A 23,659-nucleotide genomic window follows, 5' to 3' on the forward strand; every position below is an offset into this window, starting at 1 on the left:
GAATATATAAGCTTTGGGGTCAGAGAGATCTGGATTTGAATTCTGCCCAGACGTGTCATTTCATTCATTTGACACATACTTCTTAAATATTTATTCGTTTTCTCTCTTGCCTCCCAAGATGCCATCCTCTCCTGATTTTCCCCCTTTGTCACTCACCACTTCGTCATGATCTCCTTCACCAGTTGCTCCTAATCTTTCTGACCTCTTAACACTGGGTCCAGGGCTCAGACCTTAGACTCCTTCCCTTTCTTATCTGTTCTCACCATGCATTTGGAATCATTCTTTCCCACTGCATTAACCTGTAAGCTGATGACTTCTAAGTTTTTATTTCTAGCCCTCCAACTCCACAGTCATAAAGGCAAGTGTCTCCTTTATATGTCCCCTTGACATTTAATGAATATCTCTGGCTTACCACATGCAAAACTGAACTCCTGATCTTCTTCCCCAAACCTGTTGTTCCTATAATCTTCCTTCTATTAGGAAGTGGTAACTCCATCATCCTAGTCATGTCAACTGAAGCAATCATTTAACCTTTCTGAATTTCAGTTTCTTCATTTATAAAGTGATCATTGCACCCATCTCAAAGTCAGTGTGAAGATCAAATGGGATAATATGATGTAAATGCTTCTCAGAGTACCTGCCACAGTTAGCATTCCATAAGGATGATTCAAGTATGGCCTTGCAGTTCTTTCATCCTAATGTCTTTTACATCCATCTTTTCTTTCTTTCTCTTTTAGATCCCAATTATCTTATCCTGAGACCATGACAAAAGTTTCTTAACTGGTAGCCTTGGCTTAGTAGTAAAGTAGTAGTCATAGATAATATGATTCTCTCCATTTAAAGATAAAGAAAATGAAAATCATCCAAATATGACCTAGATCTCTCAGCTTAGAAAGCAACTAAGTGAAACCCAGGCCAAGTAAAAAGCCAGTTTTCTGTATTCTCTAGTATTTACCAGTTTCATCCTCTGGAACGCAGCTTTTACTCTGCTTATTGCCAGGTGAAGAGCAGAACCTAAGAGGATAATATGATAACCAAAGAAGGCAACTGAAAAATGGAAAACAAGAGAAGGTGTTCCTAAACTGGACAGGTATGTCAGAACCTTCTGGGGTTTTTTATGCAAATTCCTGAGCCTTGCCCTAGAGCAACTCTAACAAAATTTCCATGGATAGGGCTCAGGAATGCATATTTTTAAAGAAATTTTATTTATTTATTTATTTATTTATTTATTTATTTATTTATTTGAGAAAAAGAGAGCAGGGAGGAGGATCAGAGGGACAGATGGACAAGCAGACTCCCTGCTGAGCGAGGAGCCCAAAGTGGGGCCAGAACCCAGGACTCTGAGATCATGACCTGAGCTGAAGTCAAGACTCTAAACCATTAAGCCACCTAGGTGTCCCTGGAATGCATATTTTTTAAAAAAGCTTCAAAGGCAGTTTTGAATAGTCAGATTTGAGTAGCCGTGCTCCAAAACTCTGGCAGATTTCACAATATTTAAAGCCAATAAATATGATCTCATAATCTAAAACACCAAAAGGCCAGCAAAAACTCAACCACTCTAATATATAAATGGGCAAAGGGCATGAAAAGAGAATTCATAAAAGAGGAAGCAAGATGGCTAATAGAAATATTTTAAGTTGTCAGACCTATCGTATTCTAATGAGTGCCAACTTTTAAGAATGAATGGCATGCCATTTTTTGTACCTATCAAATTAACTTTTTTTTTTATGCAAGTGAAGATGTGATAAGATGAGCACTTTTTTGAGCTAATGGGAAAATAAGTACTGGAATTACCACTTTAAAAAGCAATTCAGAAATATGTATCAAATTGTTGTAAGTCATCTTTAATTCAGAAATTCTTCTCATATGAATGTATATCCAATGAAATAATCCAAAAAAAATGTGGAAGATATTTTACATGTAAAATATATTTATAACAATCTCATTTGCAAAAGCAAAATAAATGAAAGCCCAAATGTTCAACAATAGGAAAAGTGAAATATTTAGCACTATTATATTAGCAAGCAGTTATCCAATCTTTCAGAATATATGATTTCATTTTACTAAAATATTAAAAAATATATAGGCCAGGGAGGAAAAAGGCTGAGTGTCCTTAAACAGTGTTAACAAGAGTCTGTGAGTAGGACATATTATTCTCTCCATCTCATTATGTTAAAGCAAAAATTATGCTAATTCCATGACTCAGATTATTCTGCTCATCTTCTTAAAAGACCCTACACAGATTTCTACACTAGGAAAACATTTTTATTTTAAGAACTAATGTAGCTCCTTTGTCTCTTACCCAGGCTGTACCCCATTTGCCCATTTTATTTACTAATATACATTACTTTTACCTTAGCACTTACTTGCTATTCAAAATTATTTGTTGGTGCATTTATGGTTCCTACTAGACAATGAGATGTTTGAAGGTAATATTTGGGAGTCCCAGATGCCTAAAATTGCTTCTTGATAGACCCCATGGATGACAAAGAAAGTCCAAAGTGAAATTCACATTTAGTGTCTCTAATTCCATCAAAAAGAATGTTGTCAAAGACTTTTGGTTTCTTAGGATGTAGAATGTGGGAGAGAGTGGCACTGCTGTGGGTACTACAAACACAGTGCCAAGCAATCTGCAAATTCACAAAATTTTTTGAACCAATCAGAGTACTGAGTTTATAGGACAACCAGCTAGCCCTAAATCAAAAGATACATGCCTTCAAGAAGAGCCAGGGTTGAGCACTTACTTATGGTAGATGCTACAGGAACCATAAAAGCTGTTAATAAGAATTCAGCTAAAAATTTTTAACACATTGCTAAAAACCACACTGGGGTAACATGAGATTATAGAACGCCTGGCACCATGGGAATTTCCACCCACTCACTGGCTCTTCTCAACAGACAATAGACAACAGACCTCAGTGGGTGCTCACAGGAATGACTGGAGGCAAGGTGTGAAACCTAAGGGACTCTCCCTCCTGACATAGGTCTCAGAGAGTGGGCCAGCAGCCACCGTGGGAAAGTCATGAGCCCTACATGGATCCTTCTACACTCTCCTACACAACAAAAGCTTTAAGCTTATAGGTAAGGAGCAACAAATAATTATGGCCCTGGGCAAGTAGTGAAAACCCACTGCAGCTAGGAAAAGGAAGCAGAAAAAAAAAATCAAAGTATTAAAAGATGGCTTGATGACAACACCCAGATTTTGTAAGTAGGAGAGAAGCCTCCCAACTTTAAAAGCTAAAGGTCCATTATTCAAATTAAGCCATGTAGAGAAGCATAAAATGTACAACAGATAAAAGGAGAGCATGTATGGACAAAAACTCTATTGATTTATCCTCAGACTTTACAGGGGACCTGAGGTACCACTAGGAGATAGATGTTTAGGACTCCACTACACATGCTTTAGAACTACCAGATAATGAGGTCTGACTAGGATGTGACCACTAGCTAAACTTTCTTTTTTTAATTTAAATTCAGTGTAACTAACACATACTGTATTATTAGTTTCAGAGGTAAAATTTAGTGATTCATTAGTTGTATACAATACCCAATGCTCATTATTTCAAGTGCCTTCCTTAAGGCCCATCACCCAATTACCCCATCTCCTACTCACCTCACCTCCAGAAACCCTCAGTTTGTTTCTTAGAGTTAAGTCTATTACTATTTGCCACCCTCTCTGTTTTTATATTATTTTCTTTTTCCTTCCCTTCCCCTATGTTCTTCTGTTTTGTTTCTTAAATTCCACATATGAATGAAATCATGTGGAATTTGTCCTTTTCTGACTGACTTATTTCACTTCTAGTTCCATCCACATCATCGTAAATGGCAAGATTTCATTCTTTTTGATGGCTGAGTAATATTCCATTGTGTGTGTGTGTGTGTGTGTGTGTGTGTGTGTGTGTACACACACACACATACATATATACTACCTCTTCTTTATCTATTCAACTTTCAATGGACATTTGGGCTCTTTCCATAGTTTGGCTATTGCAGATATTGCTGCTATAAACATTGGGATGCATGTGCCCCTTCAAATCTATATCTTTGTATCCTTTGGGTAAATGTCTATTAGCACAATTCCTGGGTCATAAGGTAGTTCTATTTTTTACTTTTTGAGGAACCTCCAAACTATTTTCCAGAGTGGCTGCAACAGTTTGCATTCCCACCAGCAGTGTAAGAGGATTCCCCTTTTGTCGCATCTTCGCCAACATCTGTTGTTTACTGAGTTGTTACTTTTAACCACTCTGACCAGTATGGGGTGATATCCCATAGTAGTTTTGATTTGTTTCCCTGATGCCAAGTGATGTGGAGCATTTTTTCATGTGTCTCTTTACCATTTATAGGTCTTCTTTGGAGAAGTGTCTGTTCATGTCTTCTGTCCATTTTTTGAGTGGATTTTTTTGTTTTTTGGGTATTGAGTTTGATAAGTTCTTTATAGATATTGGATGCTAGCCCATTATCTAATAAGGCATTTGTAAATATCTTCTCCCATTCCATAGGTTGCCTTTTAGTTTTGTTGACTGTTTCCTTTCCTGTGCAAAAGCTTTTTATCTTGTTAAAGTCCCATTTAGTTCATTTTTGTTTTGGTTTCTATTGCCTTTGGAGATGTGTCTAGCAAGAAGTTGCTGCAGCTGGGGTGAAGGAGGTTGCTGGCTGCCTTCTTCTCTAGGATTTTGCTTTCTAACATAGATTGGCAACTATCATTCATTACTCCTTTGGCTGCCATGCCCTCACTCTTAAAACTTCTGTAGGTGTTGTTTTATAAGGCAGGATGGGCTCTGGAGTAAGTCTTCCTGTGTCCAAATCCCTCTCTATAATTACAAAGTTTATCATGTTCTTTATCCATTCATCTGTGGGTGGACATCTGGGCTACAATGGAATATTACTCAGCCATCAATAAGGATGAAGTCTTACCATTTATATTGATGTGGATGGGGATCCCTGGGTGGCGCAGCGGTTTGGCGCCTGCCTTTGGCCCAGGGCGCGATCCTGGAGACCCGGGATCGGATCCCACGTCGGGCTCCCGGTGCATGGAGCCTGCTTCTCCCTCTGCCTGTGTCTCTGCCTCTCTCTCTCTCACTGTGTGCCTATCATGAATAAATAAATTTAAAAAAAAATTTAAAAAAAAAAGGATTTTATATTGATGTGGATGGAACTGGAGGGTATTATGCTGAGCAAGATAAGTTAATTAGAGAAAGATAATTATCATATGGTTTAGCTCATATGTGGAATATAAGAAACAGCACAGAGTATCATAGTAGAAGGGAGGGAAAATAGAATGGGAAGAAATCAGAGAGTGAGACAAACCATGAGAGACTCTTAAGTATGGGAAAGAAACAGGGTTGCTGTAGGGGAGGGGAGAGGGGGGATGGGTAACTGAGTGATGGGCACATGATGTAATGAGCAGTGGGTATTACATGCAACTGATGAATTACTTAATTCTACATCTGAAACTAATGATGTACTTTATGTTGGGTAGTTGAATTTCAAATTAAAAAAGGAAAAGAAAGAAAAGCTTATAATCTTGGGTAAAATCCATAACTTTTCTTTTTTTACTTTTAAGCAATCTGTACACCCAACATGGGGCTCAAATTCACAACCCTGAGATCAAGAGTTGCATGCTCTATCGACTGAGCCAGCCAGGCACCCCAGGGCAAATTCCATAACTTTTCTAAGTCTCTGTATCTCGATCTGTAAAATGGGGATACTAATAGCATCTACCACAAAATATTTTTTTTCAGTGACAAAGAAATGAGTGGATATATATGAAGCATTTAGAACAGTATCTGACACACAGTAAACACATAATAAATGTCAGCCATTATTTTTCCTAAACATCAGCAGCTTTTGGGGCTACATAGAGCAAGGACTTTGGACCTACGTTGACTTGATAGTAGTTCACTGCCAGTTAGTAGCTCTGTAATCATAGGCAACTTACAGCAAGATTCTCACTTCATTGTCTTTATTATTTATCCCACTTTCATTGATTGAATACCATGTATTATGCATTCTTCCTGCTTCTTTTGTACAAAATTGATATCAAAGATTAAAGATTATAAAGCTAAAGGATGCAAATAAGTCACTTAGTAGCAAATTAATGGATGCCAAAGAAATTAATATTGCCTAATTTCTCTCTGGATTCAAGGTCTGAAAGTGTACCTTCAGAATATTTTCCGTATTTCTATATCCCTTGATTTTATAACAACCTGAGATATAGTTAGCGCTAATAACTACTTGCTATAAAAATGTAGTGGTCATACAAATTGTGATAATAGCCCAAATGGGAATTGTGATGTTCTTTGTGGGGCCCAATAAACTGTGGCATATCAACTCATAGCAAATTAGAAATAGGGCTCTTTGATGCATATTGTGGTTCTTTATATCTCAAAACCTAGCACCATGTCTACATTTTTCTATTACACTTATTACCATCCATTCATTTGGATATGGACTGACTAACAGGAAAGTCAAAGTAGACTTGAAAAAAAAGGGAAAAAAAGGTAAGAGAGAAAAATTATAAATTAAAAAAAATTCTATTTTGTCTATTCTCTTTTCTGTGAATTGGAGAAAGATCATACTGGTTAGGTATAGTCAAGGACCACTCAAAGTGACTTTTAAAGAATGTATTCTATAAGGATGGAGTTTGAGAATCACTGTTGGATGGATCTGAATCAAGCAATTTCTAGGATTTGGTTGGCAACAATGAGTCTGTCTCATTTGTGAAATCACATAGTTGAAACCAAAAAAAAAAAAAAGAGAGAGAGAGAGAGAGATTGTGCTTTCTATAGCCACCCCCACCCCAACACACAAACCCATTTAAAGTAACTATTTCTTTTTTTTTTTTTAATTTATTTTTTTATTGGTGTTCAATTTACTAACATACAGAATAACACCCAGTGCCCGTCACCCATTCACTCCCACCCCCCGCCCTCCTCCCCTTCTACCACCCCTAGTTCGTTTCCCAGAGTTAGCAGTCTTTACGTTCTGTCTCCCTTTCTGATATTTCCCACACATTTCTTCTCCCTTCGTTATTTAAAGTAACTATTTCTTATCCTTTAGGCTTCTCCTTGTTCTCCAGGCTATCTATTTGGCCAGTCCCCACCACCTGACTATTTCTGATCATTGAAGGACCACGACAGGCTTAAAACGCAAACCTCCATATCTTATGATATTTTTCTACCTTCATGCCTTATGAAAAAAATGCAACTTTTACAATATTATCTGGGGTTCCTTGGGATATCTCATTCTATCTCTCATCCTAATTGCTTTATGTGTGCCAATTGTTGAGATTTTGAGAAAGATATTTTAATAGGCCAATAATCTTTAAGAGGCATACTAAGAGACCAGGCATCCCCAGAAATGCCATGTGTTCACCCTCCTACATGGGCAGTTTAGAACATGCTATTCTAAAAAAAAAAATAAAATAAAATAAAAAATAAAAAAAAAAAAAAAAAAAAACATGCTATTCTTTCTATTTGTCATGTCCCATCTGACCTCTCTGTGCTGCTTTGTCTGTGACCTCTGTGGTAGGGAAAGTAAAAAGCCACCAAAGATAGTCAAATCATAAACCCAATAACCTATGAATATGTTAACTAATATGCTAAAGGACAGTTTCAAGGGTGATTAAATGATGAATCTTGAGATGGAGAGGGTGTCCTGGATTACCCAGGTGGACTGAATATAATCCCACAAGATTTGTGATGGAAGAGAAAGGAAAGAGAATGTCAGAGATGATGGGGTCAGTTAGGATGGAAGAGAGATCACACCAGGAGCCAATGACTGTAGGCAGCTTCTAGAAGTCAGAAAAATACAAGGAAACACATTCTCCCTAGAGCCTCCGGAAGGAACACCACTCTGCCAACACCTTGATTTTAGCCCAGTGAGACTCATTGCAAATTTCTGATCTCCAGAACTGTACGTAATAAATTTGTGCTTCCTTAAGCCAAGTTTGTGATAATTTGTCACAGCACCACCAGAAAACTAACACAACTTCCAAGAAACTGATTGTCTTAATGAAGATTTCAGTGTGATGATTTTTCATCTTGCTCAACTGTCAATTGGCCTATAACTACTAGTTCTAGATAAAATAAGGGCTTAGTAAATTAATAATGATTAACAAATGAATAAATGTATGGATGATTCACTGAACATTTCTTGCAAGCATTTAATTAAGGAGAAGATGGTACATTAGACAGAGCTACAGACTCAGGTCAGAAGCCAGAATTAGTTTTAGCTCTTCTGCCTGGATGGAGATAAATCACTTCACCTCTCTGAATCTCAGCTTCTTAACCTGAGAAAAGAAACCCAAGATATTTTTTTGGTCCCCAAGCTAACGCTCAGCCATAAGATTGTGTGACCATATGCCAGGAAATTTTTGGAAGACGTGCCTGAACTGCATCGGGGGTTGGACTGATGACCTTACAGGTCTCATCTAGCACAAAGATTCTATGACACAAACACAGCAGGACACATCTTGTGTAGAAAGTAACTCTAAGACAACTGATTTTTCAGAGCCTCCTGGGGGGAGGGGAAGTCCTGTGAGAGCAAACAAAGGCATCAGTAGCTTTGGGTCAAACTCTGCTTCTGATTCAGGCCAAAGGCAACTTGAATGCCACAAAGAACATCAAAGGGCAGAATCTGGCCCTGGAACAAGAAGACGGATGGAGGGGAAGTCATGATCTGCAGTAAAACAAATAAATAACCTTTAAAATCACATCTGCAGACGGTCTAACATTTTTAAATGCTTTCCAATAAGCTTCCCTGGTAGCTTGCCACAAAGCCTGTCCAAGAGGATTTACAACAGATGGAGGCAGGGAATTGCAACCCATCCCTGATGCTGCTACTAACCATTTGGGTGACCTTGGGTACATCATTTCACCTCCGTGGCCTATAAGTTTCTCATTTCAAAGTGAGAGGACAGAATTAGATGACTTCTGACCTCCCCTCTAGCTTCAAAATCTTACCACCTCAGCCCAAGCATTGATCATGGATTCTCAAAAGCAGTGGTTAGTTTTATGTTAAAAAGCAGACATTTATAGGATTCTGCAGAGGAACCCAAATTTAAATTTAAATCCTAGCCTGGGAGAAGGAAGGATAAGGAAATAAGAAAGAAGAAAACATGGAGGGTTACAGAAACTGATATTTTTTCTCCTTAAACCATTTCTTCATCATTTTCCCCTGTTGATACAACTGCTCAAAATCATCCATAACCAACATCCTTGTAAATGACCCCACTCTAGCTAAAGATGTGTAGGTCAGGCTTAGAGCCGTTGCTATCTGTGCTTAGGCAGATCTGCAGGCTTGGGCCTCCCAGACATGAAACCCAAATCCCAAGATAATACTTAGGACACTTAATCTTCTTTTGTCCTCTGCTTTCCAGTATAAGAATCCAGCAAGATGGAGCACTGAGCTATCTCCCAGATTCCCCATTTTAGGGCAGGTCTTGAAATAGTTTATGATGTAACTGTTTCCATTGCATTTCTTTCCTCAGACCCCTTCCTATATAAGTCAAAGTTGTGAGAACAGGAACTTTTCGTTTTCTGAAAAATGAAATGAAAATGAAAATCAAAAAGGGGGAATGGTTTACATTTACCAGATGTTAAAAGGTATTCTGAATTTGAACTTCAATAAGTTTTAAGTTTTACCAAGACCTATTTTCCATCTGCTCCCCACCCACTATATAAATACAGAGACAACTATGCCCACAGGATCCTTTTGAATTTCTAGACCTTGGATATATTTACCAAGGAGGAATGGAAGAGAATTATCAAGACAATAATGTGTATTCCAATAGCTAATTAGAAATAATTTCATCTATTTGCAGAATGTGTTAAATCAGTGTTTTCCAGAGTATGGTCACATATATGGGTGTATACAATATATAATATACAAAACAATTTAAAGTAGAACATGTGTGTGATACACTGACTGTTCTTACCACTTGCTCATGGGCATCTCTGTTCTTAGAGTCTTGTTCCAAGAAGAGAGTCTGTGAAATTTAATGTGATGAGGACATATGTTCCATCACCTCAATGATCTGCCCACTTCCAAATGCGTCTCCTACCTTACCTGGCAGCAGCATCACCATGGCAACTCCCATCCCTCAAGTCCTAATCAACATCCCTCATCACTTATGGTCAGCATCCCTTCCCTTAACTTTTTCAACACTCCTGTGTTCCCAAAACAGCTTTATGTCTCCTCAAGTTCCCCCAATCCCTCAACCCCAACCATTATATGACCTCCTTAAACCAAACCTTTCTCTAAACCCCTGGTTCTTCTTTCTCACTCCCAGGCTCTCCCTACCAATGGTGCCTCATCCTACCACTCATCATAAGTCACTGACACCACACTTCTCAGTCTCTATTTCTTCCTACCTCAGACCTCCCTTTCAAGTTAGATTTCTCTTCCAATGGGTGAATCCATTGCCTTGGGTCTTCCTCTCTTTCACTCATTCTGTCTATTTTTTGATCCACCACCCTGCAAACTCATGCTCAAGCCTGAGACTCACTCCTGTCTGTTCCTCCCTAGCATATACATTGAGCAACTCTCACTCTCTGAGCTAGGATTCTTCCTAGATTTCTCTTGATTTTATTTCCTTTCCTTTAATTTCACTTTATAAATAAATTTATTTATATTTTAAAAGTAAGTTGGTTTAAAGAAAAAATATCTACTAAATACTAAATAATAGTGCACAATAATATAGAGAAGTCCCAAATTTTGATGATTATAAATGAATGACAGCTTGACAAAGGCTACAGTAGAATTTACAGGATATTTTCCCACATATTTTTTTTCATTTGTCCTTGTGACATCCAGTAACAGCAGAGAGGATACGAGAAATTAACCCACTGTTGAGACAAGGAAGCAAAGACTGAGGGCAGTTGAATGAATTACTCAAGGTCAACAACAAGTAGCTGGTAGACCAAGGACTAATATGAGAGCCCACTGACTTCAGATCCCCTGCTGTTTGCACTTCCTGACAGTGACACTCTTCCCTTGCATATACGCTTAAATATGAATCCTTCTTAATTCAAAATGCACAATGGAGACCTTCGGAAAGGGTACTTGCCAGGAGTAAAATGAAGAGGAATTTTAAAAAATTTATCTCAGGTACTTTGAATGCATGTCAAATTAAGAAAAAGTATGATCTATAGCCAAGGAAAAGACAACAAATCACTGGAATATAAATAAGGTTCCCTTACAGAAAGTGGCAGAAATATGGAACACAAATATAACTCAAGGAAAATGATATAAGACTCTTGCATTTTCAAATATCAGATGTTCGAAAAGAGAAGTTGCCAAAAGATGGGTAATGCAGATTGTGAATGGAGTCAGTTTCCAGGAACATCATGGACAGGACCATCACTATGTTCTAAGAACATCACACACACCAGGCTCCAATACATACTGAGATGGCAGGGTGATGGGGAGAGGGGGAATGGGGTGAATCAGGCATTGACTGGGCTTTAAGCACTTATTTCAGCAGTGGATTTGGACCCAGGGGAGAGTGGGCTTGAACAGAAATGGCCTTAGACAAAAGCATGGTGCTAAACCTGAACTTTTGGAATTTCTTCAGGTATGATGGTGAAGAGTACAGGTGAGGTAGGCAGAACTGACTCAGGTTTAAATCTCAGCCCTCTCACCTACTTGTTGGGTATATTAGCAATGTCTAACATCTCTGTCTCCTTTCTTCACCTTTAAGAAGGTGGCAAGTACAGTATCTGTCTCCTAGAGTTGGTGTGAGAAAGGGATGAGATAATTCTCCTAAGAATATTAGCACAGAAAAAGTCCACTTAGCTGCAATAAAGGAATAAAACAATCACCTAAAAAGGATAAAGAATTAGAATGACCTCAGGCTTAAGAACAACATTCAAGACTGCAAGACAATGCAATAATACCCTCAAAAACCAGAACAAATATGGTTTCCAACCTAGAATATCACAACCCTCTAAATTATCAGTCAAGTGCATGAAGAGATAAAGATATTTTTAAACATTCAAGATCCCAAAAATGTTGCCTACCAGACAGCTTGACTCAGAGAGCTGTTGGAAGCCATACTCCATCAAAGTAAGGGAGTCAGACAGGGAAAAGATCCAGGAAACACGAGATCCAACTTAGCAGAGAAAAGGAGGTAATTCCAAGATGCTGCTAAAGACAAGCTCCAAGGTCACCATGGTGCAGCCAGTATGGAGAGCAACAAGATGAAACCGAAGCAAGAGAAAGAGGACTCTAGGAGAATGTTTCCAAGGGAGAAAAAAAATAAACAAAACAAACAAACAAAAAAGACAACCGACAGATTACTTCATACATTTCACAATAATATGCAGAGTTTTGCCACCTGGAAGAAAGTTTGTAGATGCATTTGTGATAGTTACATGGAATAAATGAAAAAGTAGGGCAATTTTTATCTCCCAAAATATGTACCAAAATGGGAAAAAGAAAACGAAAGAAAAAAATACCATAATAACATACTATGTGGCTCAGCCACAAGGAATATATCATATATACAAATTTAAACACTGAATATTGATAGAGCAGAACCAGGGAGAGGAGAAGTGTTTACGGTTGGTATGGAAGAGATCTAATTCCTTATCTTCCAAATAGGAAGCCAAAGACACATATCCAAAAATGTAAATCAAGCAATTATAAAATGAACATGTTATAAGGAAATGAGATAAATAGAAGAACTGGTCAGATGATTTTAAAAATTGTGGCCTCTGGGTTTTATAATAAACCTTATAGTATTACATGAATTTTTAAATTCTATACATGCATTGTTTGAATTTTTTAAAGAAAATGAAAAATAGCCTAATAGAGTTTCTGGCATAGAGAAAATAACATCTAAATATTAACTATTTTTATTGTTGTTAATATTTTTCAGGAGATAAGTCCCAGAATTAGCTGGGCATTGTCAGGCAAATTAATAATCCAGAATCTAGTATTTACCAGGCTTTTTGTAAACTGTAAGAAAACAGAGACCATGTTTCTCCTCCTTTAGCTTTACCACTATTTCCTACCCCACTCCAATATAGTAGAGAGCTAGTACAAATAGATAATCAAAACGTAGTCATGGAATAAATGAACAAAAGAACAAATGAATGAAAAACACAATATTCAATTGCTAATGTGGGGTTAACTGAGTCAATAAGTACAGAAAATAAACTTGATTCTGATGAGATCTTAATTCACTCACTTATGGACCAAGCGCAAGAGTCAAAGATAATTGTAATTCTCTTACTTAACACTTAATTTCAATGAGCATTGTAATTCATATATTATGTCCCACCAATTTGTCTTCAATCACTCCCCAGCCCCTAGAATTTCAAATTTCCAAGAAGTTATTTTCTAGATACCTGGAATGGGACAATGCCAAGAAGAGTGGGCAGGTAGAAATATATATAAACAATTCAAAACTATCTAAAAAGAAAAATGAAACACAATTTCAGCTCTCACGAATATGATAAACAGGGCCTGCAACATTTCCCAGAAACATCCTCCAAGGGAAAAGGACACTAGGACATTCCCAGTCCACTACGTGCAGTACTGTGTCACAGACTGACAAATATGACATCCTGGAACTCTCTTGTTGTCTGCAGAAGTCATAAAGACACCAGGTGGGAGCTTTGGCACAAACTAGCTTTCTAAAGCATGTATCTTATAAAAATCAGAGTTTAATTCATGTGTTAGATAATTTCTGCCTTCCCTTTGAGATCTATTCTCCACACATTTTTTTCATCCTGCTAACCTGGCCAATACGGATGCAAGCTCTTCACCATCTGGCTTCCGGTTGTGAGATGCAAGAGGTCAGGGGACAGAGGAAGTATGTTTGGCTGTTGATTCCCAGCCTCCATCCCACATACATCCACTTTTCTCTGCTCCATTGGCTCTATTCCTTTGCTGAAGCAAGCTTTTATACTTAGATCTTCTTTCTGAGTTCAGGTAATTGCTTCTTCTCTTTCTCTTCAGACCGGGGGTCTCAGCAGCTCACTGATATTGCCAACCCTTGGGATACTGCGTTCTTTCCTGTTCCTTTCTCCAAACCTTTGCACAGTGTCACTTTACAAAACTCTCCCATGACTTGTCTAGGGTAAGTTTGGTGTCTGTCTCCTGTATGACTAACACACACTTGATTTGTGTGATGATTACATATTTGACAAAAGCTACCAGACTTACCAGATTGGGGATTTTCAATAAGTGTAACTTTTCACAAACCCCCATTCCTCTGGGGAACTGGCTTGAATTAGGAGTTCTAATATCCTGCCAATCCATAATAAAGTCCTTCCAGGTACCAGACACCCCAAAGCTGTGGAAAGGTAAATGGATTTAAGGTCAATGATGTCAGTCTCTGGAGGGTAAATGCTGGAGTAAATGAGCTAACGAGAGGGGAGATGATAATTAGCAAGTGGGGTATATGAAATCAAGATTTGAGAGAGATGCAATTGCTGGAGATGATAAAGACCAGAGCATGGACATGTGAGCAGGTGGCTGAGGTAGGGTGGAGGAAGAAATGGTTAGAGCTAAGGAAGCCAAAGGCTGAAGGATCACAAAGATGACCCAACTTCATGGAGGCTGAATTTGCCAAGAATGTTATCAAGCAGAAAGGAGGAGAGGAGAAGTAAGCCAGATATTGAAGTCATCAATCAGTTAATAACAACAACAAAAAATAACAGACTTTTATATGGCACTTATAATATGCCAGCACCATTCAGAGTACTCCTCATCTACCTATCCCCATTTTAAAGATAAGAAACCAAGTCCCAAGGACATTAACTAACCTACTCTAAAACTCCAAAGCAAAAAATGGCAGAGCTTGGATCCTACCCAGGCAATATGATTCCAAAGTCTGTCTTTAACCACAAATTTCCCCTCTTGTTCTAAAGAGCAAAAATAAAATGCTAAAATATATAATTAAAGCTAACACTTTGGAAGCACTTCCTCTGTACTTCTGTACCTCTGTACTCTGTAACCTGGTACTTTTGGGTACTTTTGATATGCTTCAAAGCAGCCAGGATTTTTGAAGTAGAAAACATACTGTGGAGAAAGGGAATAACCCCCTCACCCTCAGGCCCTAAGTTATCTAAGGTATGGAGATGAATCAGTCACCAATGGAAGCCTTGAAGGCGAAGCTGCATCACCAGGGGACAAAAGACTTTGCTTAGATCAAGAAAGTGATAGGACCTTTCAGAAAGAAAGTTTAGAACATAGGGGATTTGTTAATTGCTCACTGTGAGTTCCAGGAAAGCACAGGGGTTTCAGAGGGCAGGAAGAGGTAGGGATAGAGTCAGATTTGGGAAGCCTAGAGGCATGTCCATTGATAAAGGATTGGTTGGGAGCTTTGGCCTCTGATGCTGCTTAAGGAGGAAAGGATGGGAAATGTAAGGGGCAAGTCCTGAAAGTCAGGGAGCATCTGAGAATGATAGAAATCCTGGGTGGAAGAGGAGCTTTATATATACAAGGAGGCAAGACCGTCAGGGCAACTGATCTGGTCCACAAATGTGTCTTATTGGTCTCTATAGCCCCAGCATCTGGCACCTATCATGGTTTAATGAACAGAGCTTGTACCTATACTCCTCATAAGGGAAGACAAGGTCTAACATTATCTGACCCTACCTACATTCTTACTTCATCTTGAACTACTATCCTCCATGTTTGTCCAACTCCAACCATGCTGGGCTCCATTGTATTCTTCAAACACAGCAAGCTCCTTTCCACCTCAGAATTTACATATTTACTATCTCACATCTGCCTGAATCCCCTCACCCCACCACCAACCAGTTTCCCACATGCCTGCCTCTTTCTTGTCACTCAAGTTTCTGTTCAGATGTCATCTCTTCATTGACACCTCGCTTGACCCTCACCCTAATATCTCACCCCAGTCTCAATCCCATCCTCCTACTTTATTCCCTTCATAGCATATATCACTAATTGCTTATTTGTTTATTAATGTACATATTACTTATTTTTTATAAATTCTTTCTCTTTGCACTAGAATGCCCATGAAGGCAGAAGCATAATCTGTCTGCCCTGTCTTTATGCCCTAGCACTTAAGTAAATATTCATTGAAAAAAATGACTTAAAAATTCATTAAAACACTTTCACAATATGAGTATGAAGTTGTATCAGAAAAGCACTCATAATTCATGAAGCCCTCTAAAGCCCAGCAAGATCAAGATTTGGCTCAGTATCCCCAAGCTAGCTCATCATGCTCCATCTGCAACTAAGTGTGTGGGTTCAGTGGCTGAAGCTGAATGGCTCATAAGGGGAGTAAGCAAATATTTGGCAGGCTTATTTGCCAGAGTCATTGCCACTGATTAAAAAGCAATTAATTATGGGAATTAAGGGAAGAGTATGGCCTGCATGTCCCTGGGCCACCTTTTTCTGAATGGCTCGTGTGGCCCAGGGCACGTCAGGACATAAAGTAAAAATAAACCATGTGCTCTGAAGCCACAGTGAGGCTTTGACAATAAAACTGATGAGATGGCAGGTCATAGATAAGGTGACCCGACTGCAGAAGATTTTAAAGAGCGTGCCTTTGAACTTCAAAATGAACAGAGGAAGAAACAGATTCTTAGAATTAAAAGAAAAAAATAATACTAAAAAAAAGAAACTCAAAAACCTCAGCATTGGGTTAGAGAAAGATAAGATTTACTGCATTGGGAAAACCAAAGGGAACCCATGCAAAGTGTTGTCATGGGATGAAGCAATTGAGATAAGCCCTTTCCAGCTCCGAATAGAGGGTAAGTAGTTTGAAAGCAAAGGGGGCTTTGTCTCTTCCATTGGGTGCATTTGATTTTTTATTTTCTGGTCAACCTGACCTTTGAGTCTTACTCTAGTGATTTCTGACCTACTTGTGGTATGGAAGCCTCAGCTCTCTAAAATGAAATTCATTTGATTTCACTGCTTAGCCACTATGAAATTCCTTCACTTTTCCCCTACTCATAACATTTTTTCCCACCTCAGTTAAACTGAACTAGTCTTTTCAGTTCATGGCTATAAACAAGAGTTTGTATTGTTTTAGTAACTTCCAAAACTAAGAAGTGAGTTTAGAAATCATTCAGTTCCCAGATCTGAACAAAGTCCTGGAATGATGAGCAAGCTAGCTTAAGAGTACAGCTAGCTAGTGACAAGTAGAGGGCAGGGAACCCCATGCGCTTCGTCAGGTGAACCTGAGTTTGGGTCCACCTCCACTATGTGCTAGCTGTGTGACAGTCACCAGCTTCTTCCTTTTTTTTTTTTTTTTCACCAGCTTCTGTATCTACAACAAACAAGACTATATTTCCTTACTGAAATAGTCCTCATCTTTAATCTGGTGAAAATTCCATAATCTCCATAGACATTTATCATGTATAAGTGCTATACTGGGATCTGGGGGTTTAGTACAGATACAACACAAAATAGACACGTGGATTTCACCCTCTCTCCATAAATTGGTAGCTATGATTATCTTATTACCTTAGAACTCAGGTATTCAAAGCAGGGGATTTAGGGGAGATACAAAGCAATTTCTCCTATCCACAGCTAAGGCTATGAAGACACTACACCAAGAAGGGTAGGAGGCTTGTCTAGGTCTGGGTTTTTTGGGCCTGCTAAGAAGGCTTTTAGCTTTCCCTGCTCCATACTTTAAAGTTCTATGTACAGACAATTCTCTCTATACCTTAATATGCAGTATTCTAGAACACTGGCTTCTACTCAGTAGAAGTTATCAAAGACCTTCCCAACCTTTTCCATGCCATGGCACACACTCCAAATGCAGCCTTTTAGCACCCTATAGCCCAACATAGGGGTTGGCAACATTTTCTGTAAAAGACTAGATAGTAAATATGTTTGGCTGTGTGGGCCATCTGGTCTCTGTTACAGCTCCTTAACTCTGGCGCTGTAGCTTGAGAACAACTTCAAACAACATGGAAATGCATGGGCATGGCTGTGTTCTAATAAAACTTGATTTACAAAAACAGATCCTGAGATGGATTTGGCTCACTGACTATAGTTTACTAGCCCCTGGCCTAACACAAAGTAAGATATCAATAAGTACTATTTATTAGTTGCTCATTAAGTAAACAAATATTTGCTGAGTACCTTCCTGAGTGCCAGGGTAAAGGGGGTGAGTAAAAGGACATAGTTCTTACCCTCACTGAGCTTACAGTTTACTTTCTGGGTAAGTAGTTACAAAGCAATATTAAAGGAACAAATGTGGTTTTGAGATAAGGAACAAACAGGATATCAGCTCTTTTGACATCAAAGCTAAAGTTTTAATGTTGTTTATAAGCTACTTTGGGGTAAAAAAAAAACCTACAAGTCTTTATTACTGTTAAATATTATTGCCAGGTACAGTTCTGGGCACACATTAATCACTTTACTGAAACATATTGACTTTTATCTTACATTAGGGGATTTGGGTCCTCATGGAGACTCTTGCATATCCTTGCCTTTTCCAATCTCTACAAATTTTCTCTCCACAGATGTAGTAAGAATTGGCAGGCTAATTGACATGACTAATTTTGTCTTTAGGCTCAAGGTCATGGACTATATTAAAGCAACTTGTTCAAATTTCAAATCTCAAACAACCTTGAGAAAATTTGTGGATGAAAAGCAGAAAATCATCCAAAAGCCTTGTCTTAACCTTGGTGCCCCCAAGAAAAGTGGAGCCTGGACAAGTCTTGTAGGGAGTTTATTTTGAAAAAGTGATCCCAAGGAACAGAAAGAGGATTGTGAAGCGTGAAATAGGGAATGAAGAAAACCCTGGCCAGGGTGCACTGTCCAGGTGATCACCCACATGGATAACTGAAGCTCAAACCCCTTAGATCCTTTCTGAGAAACCTTACAGAACACACCAAATAATGGCTGTCTGAGAGATAAATGAGGATATATTAAGCTGCCTGTTCCCATCCCCTGTTGGTTCCATCTCAGGAGAGGCTACCTCTCATACTCTCAGGGCTGCATATACTTCAGAATGTCTGAACAGGTTCCTTTAGATTCAATACATTGGCCAAGTCATTAGAAGCTCCAGGGAAAACTCAAGAGTTAGAGGATGCAGCTGAGGCCAGATGCTGTTGGGTTCAACCTGCATGGTAGCTGGTTACTACAGCAGTAGGTGGAATAGAAAAGGCAGACCAGAAGATATCAGGTGGAGCAAAAGAGATGTCAAGCCAGTCATGGACTTAAGCTATAGCAAAGTACACTGAGGAAAGGTCTAGGCTTTATACACAATGAATGTCCAGCCATTTGTCTAGTATAACCAATTCTCACCTCTAACCTCCCTCTCCTGATGCAGACTCTGGCAATAATTCACATTTGTGTAGCACTTGCATGGCACTTTTATGAACATTGGCTCTGTCAGAAATCTTGTGTTGTAACTAAAGAGTGAATCAGTATTCCTCCCTTTTCTCAGATAAGTGAACCAAACTTAGATATGTTAAGAGAATCAACTGTCTAAGGAAGCATTATCCAATGGAACTCAATGATGGAAGTGTTGTACACATTGTTCAGTACAGTAGCCATTAGCCACATGTTGCCAAAGAACATGTGAAATACCATTCATAGGACTAAAAAACTGAATTTTAAATTTTATTTCATTTTATCTAATTTCAATTTCAATGGCCACACGTGGATAGTGCAACTATATTGACAAAGTGGTAACAGACACTATATAATATGTCTTTTTTATATTGTATTCAAAATATTTTTCACTGGAAGTTCAATGAAGGAAATGTGTTGACTTTCCTCATATTTCATTTTTGTTTAGATATTTAGTGCTAAATTAAACTATTTCACATGTATTCTTGCTATCACCTGGTTGTTTTCCCATCTTTTTTTTTTTTTTTTTTCTTTAAGAGAGGCAGAGACACAGGCAGAGGGAGAAGCAGGCTTCCTACGAGGAGCTCGATGAGGGACTTGATCAACCACTGGGCCACCTAGGTGCCCCTATTTTCCTATCTTAACTGTGATGTATAAAGGAAGGACTCACTCAGAAATAGCACTGAATAACTAATGTGAGCTGAAGCAACCAGAATCTTCACAGGAACAGAACAAAGGACAGCTTCTCCCCTCCCCTCTCCTTATCTTGTTTCTTGATTTCAACTTTGCACTTGGACACAAGACCATTTTGTGCTTCCATGCATGGAGCAAAAAAATCTTGCATGCCTAAAAATTATAGTACATGCCTTGTTCCGCAAGGTACCTTAAGATACCATTTGTATAAGGTGAGATGCATAATTTGGAGGCATCTGTTCCTAATAAATAACAGATTTGGAAGATTCTACCTCAAACCTTCAGAGTTTTAATTCCACAACTTTTTACTTCATATCTTACCACTTCTTAATTCAAGTATGATAAGTATGTCAAATCCAAGTATATTCAATAAATGATTCAGGAGCTACTAAGTTACAGTACAATTGTTACTTAAATATTTATGTGTTGTTTAGAGGGAAAGAGGCATTTTAAATCTAAGACAATCATACATCATCCATCCTGAATTGTTAGAACGAGGCACCTCTCCTTCATGTATTTTTCAGAAAATAAGCTTATTGTAACCTTTAAAGACTCTATAGTTTCTAAAATCCTATCCACTTTTGCTGGAAGTTTCTGAATTCCTGAATTCTGAAAACACTCTACTCTTTCTTAAACAGAATGCCAACATTTTACTCTTTTATCCATTCACTTATTCATTCATTCTTTCAACAAATATAAAATGAACATCTCACACAGGCCACTCATGGTGAAAGGTTCTGGCTCTGGAGTACATCAAGCAAATAAGTCATTCTGCCCTCAAGGAACTCAACAGTCTTGAACCCCTAGCCTCCCATCCTGCCATTATTACTTAGAACAGGATAAATATATTGTAAATATGGAATAATACAATGACATTCTAGAACAGTGCTTTTCTCATAGAAATCCAGCATGAGCTGTTTAGGTGATTTTAAATTTCCCCGAAGTCATGTTTTAAAAAAGCAAAGGGAAACAGGAGAAATTAATTTTAATAATATATCTTAACCTAATATATCCTGATGTTATCGTTTCAATTATATTAAATATTTAAAAATTATTAATGATGTATTTTATATTCTTTTTCATAATCTTCAAAGTTCCATGGGTTTTTTATATATATAGCATGTCTCAATTCAGACTAGCCACATTTCAGATGCTTAATAACTACATGTGGCTAGTGGCTTCTGTACCGGACATCAAAATTCTCGAGGTAATAAAGAATGAATGATTAATTGCCCCTTCATTAAATGTAAGTAGGCATTTAAATATTTGAACTCCATATGCCTGCTTGTCCTAGTTTCTGACCCCCCACCACCACTCAGCAGTCAGCTTGTTTTCCTTCTTTTTTGATATAAATGTGCTATCTTTGCAAAGGCCAGTGTCTCCTATTATTTATTTATTCTTATAAACTGATATAATCAATTTTCCTACAATTGATAATAAGATAACCCTGCCTAAAACAGGGCTCTGTTCCTTAAAGCTCTGAGTAAGGGTTAAAGAGACATTTTGTGAGCAAATCACCTGAGTATTAATGTATGAAATTTCTAACACAGGTTTGATTTCCTAAGATGACTTTCACTTCTCTCTTTCAGCCACTTTCTGGATCACTGGTTCCCAAAATGTGGTCCTCAGGCCAGTAGCACCAGTAGCACCAGCATCACCTGGGGAATTATTAGAAAGGCAATGTCTTTTCCCCATCCCAGACCTACTGAATCAGAAACTCTGGAGATAAGTTCAGCAATCTATGTTTTAACAAGTCCTCTGGGTGATTCTGGTGCCTGCTAACATTTGAAAATCATTATTCTAGAAAAATCAGACTGCTATATACATGGATTTGACATGAATAAGTATTCTTTTACTCTTTTTAAATTCAGTATTCTAATTGCTTGCAGAAGTATTAAAGAGCATTATTTTTTTCTCTAAAACTTGATGTTAAAAGTTGTGTTGGTTAATATACATATTAGCTTCCTATTGTTACTGTTACAAATTACTGTAAATTTAGACACACAACACAAATTTATTTTTTAACTCTTTGATTCTATTTTATGTTTTTTCCATCATAAATGAACTCTTTAATCCCCATCCCCTATTTCCCTGCATTTCCCTCTGGTAACCACCTCCTCTGGCACACTTCCTTTCTGGCAACCATTGATTTGTTTGTTCTTAACTATAGAGAGAGATAGTTAATTTTTTTTCTCTCTCTCTGTCTCTCTCTCTTTTTCCCTTTGCTCATTTGTATTGTTTCTTAAATTCCACATATGAGTGACATACAGTATTTGTCTCTCTCTGACTGACTTATTTCACTTACTTCATACTCTCTAGCTCTATCCATATCCTTGAAAATGGCAAGATTTCATTCTTTTTTTATGGCTGAATTATATTCCATTGTATATATATATGCCACATCTTCTTTATCCATTCATCTATCCAAGGACAACTTGGGCTTTTTCCACAGTTTAGCTATTGTAAATCATGCTGCAATAAATATAGGGGTGCACATATCCCTTTGAATTGGTGTTTTTGTATTTTTTAGGCATATATGCAGTAGTGAAAATTCCTGAATTGTAGGGTAGTTCTATGTTTAATTTTTTGAGGAATCTCCATACAGTTTTCCACAATGGCTGCACCAATTTGCATTCTACCAACAGTGCAAAAAAGGTTCCTTTTTCTCCATATCCTTGCCAACACTTGTAGTCTCTTGTGTTGTTGATTTTAGTCATTCTGACAGGTGTGAGGTGATATCTCCTTATAGTTTTGATTTGCATTTCCCTGGTGATGTGTGATATTGAATATCTTCTCATGTGTCTTTTGGCCATCTGTTTGTCTTCTTTGGAGAAATGTCTGTTCATGTCTTCTGCCCATTTTTTAATTAGAGTACTTATTTGGGGGATTTTGAGTTTTATCAGTTCTTTATATATTTTGGATACTAACCCTTCATCAGATATGTCATTTGCAAGTATCTTCTTCCTCTCAGTAGGTTGCCTTTTAGTTTTGTTGATTGTTTCCTTCTCTGTGAAGAAACTTTTTATTTTGATGTAGTCCCAATGGTTTATTTTTGTTTTATTTCCCTTGTTTTAGGAGACATATCTAGAAAAATGTTGCTAAAGCCACTGTCAGAGAGATTACTGCCAGTGCTCCCTTCAAGGATTTTCATGGTTTCAGGTCTCAGATGTGGGCCTTTAATCCATCTTGAGTTTATTTTTCTGTATGGGGAAAGAAAGTGGTCCAGTTTCATTCTTTTGCATGTGGCTGTCCAGTTTTCCAAACACCATTTGTTGAAGAGACTGTCTTTTTCCCATTGTATACTCATTCTTCCTTTGTCAAAGATTAATTGACCATATAATTGTGGGTTTATTTCTGGAATTGTGATACCTCCAGTTTTGTTTTGCTTTTTCAAGATTGCTTTGGCTGTTTGAAGTTTTTTGTGTTTCCATACAAATTTTAGGATCATTTGTTTAGTTCTGTGAAGAATGATGTTGGTATTTTGATAGGGATTGCATTAAATTTGTAGATTACTTTGGGTAGTACAGATATTTTAGCAATATTTGTCTTCCAACCCATGAGCATGGAATGTCTTTCTATTTCTTTTCATCATCTTGAATTTCTTTCATCAGTGTTTTATTGTCTTCAAGGTACAGGTTTTTCACCTTTTTTGTTTAGGTTTGTTCCTAGATAT

General features: G+C 37.9%; 1 long non-coding RNA gene across 1 annotated transcript in view; it reads left to right on the forward strand.

The window, feature by feature from the left end:
* Positions 1-890: 890 nt before the first annotated feature.
* The window catches only part of LOC144282879 (uncharacterized), a 38,326-nt gene continuing 15,557 nt past the window's right edge, over positions 891-23,659 (forward strand). Inside the window, exon 1 of the long non-coding RNA XR_013351290.1 lies at positions 891-1,090. This is a non-coding gene — a long non-coding RNA (uncharacterized LOC144282879). The remainder of the gene's footprint in view (positions 1,091-23,659) is intronic.

This window comes from Canis aureus, chromosome 14 (assembly GCF_053574225.1).
Source record: "Canis aureus isolate CA01 chromosome 14, VMU_Caureus_v.1.0, whole genome shotgun sequence".
NCBI classification, from domain to species: Eukaryota; Metazoa; Chordata; class Mammalia; order Carnivora; family Canidae; genus Canis; species Canis aureus.